The sequence below is a fragment of the Galeopterus variegatus genome, unplaced genomic scaffold (genome assembly GCF_000696425.1).
Source record: "Galeopterus variegatus unplaced genomic scaffold, G_variegatus-3.0.2 Scaffold1628, whole genome shotgun sequence".
Taxonomy (NCBI): domain Eukaryota; kingdom Metazoa; phylum Chordata; class Mammalia; order Dermoptera; family Cynocephalidae; genus Galeopterus; species Galeopterus variegatus.
The window spans coordinates 162,821-163,731 of record NW_007727739.1 but is presented as its reverse complement, the minus strand read 5'-3'; positions in this window follow the sequence as shown (position 1 = coordinate 163,731).

The window sequence follows — 911 nt, the reverse complement described above, 5'->3', positions numbered from 1 at the left end:
GGTTCGGGTCCCTATACTGGCCAGCTGCCAAAAAAAAAAAAAAGAGGTAAGTCCAGTTAGGACCAAAGCCAGGGAAAGCCACTTACTTCCAACGCTGGTGTCTCATTGGAGGGCAGATCCAAGAAGGGACCTAGCTGTACTCATCAGAGTCTGACGACCCCAGTGAAGGAGGACTTCTGAACACTGTTCGACAGCTCTTCACTAAGAGCCTCCTGTGAGGCAGGAACTGTGCTGAGATAAACATGGGCCCTTGACCACCGTAAGTGAGGAGTCTGGGGGAAACAGGGCTATGGCTGAATACGTGTCCCAAGCCCACTGCAGGAAGGGCTGCAACAGAGAGCACACTGGATTCGTCCCTCTGCAGGGGAAACAGGGATGGGGCAGCCTAGAAGGATGGAGAGGATTTTCAGGGGGGGTGGGGGCATGGTGAGTGCTGAGCAAGGTGCCAGTCTCAGGATAGCTCGGGTGGAGGGTGCAGGTGAAGGGTGGCGATGAACTCCCAGGTGCCTGAAGGCTGGGCTGAAGAGTGTGCCCTTTCACCCAGCAGACCAAGAGATGGAAGATGTTAGGGAGTGACAGGAGGACATCTGCGTTTTAGAAAATTCTCCCGGACAGGATGGGCAGCAACAGGTCAGAGATAAAGTGGGAGCCAGACTGAGCCTGGCACATGGCCTGGCACCGAGCGGGCCCTCAGGAGAGTAGGAACAACTGAAGAATGAAAAGGACGCTCAGAGCTGTCCTCAGGAAGGATGGATGGGGCAAGATGCTTCGCAGGGAGATGCTGTCACACTTTGGTGACTTTCTCCAACTCTAACTCTGTCCTCCTCCTGAAACAAAGCAGAAGCCCCGCCTCGGCCGGACGCAGAGCGCTAATCCCATCAGCTCCTGGAAGCCCCCCCGACGCAATCTCT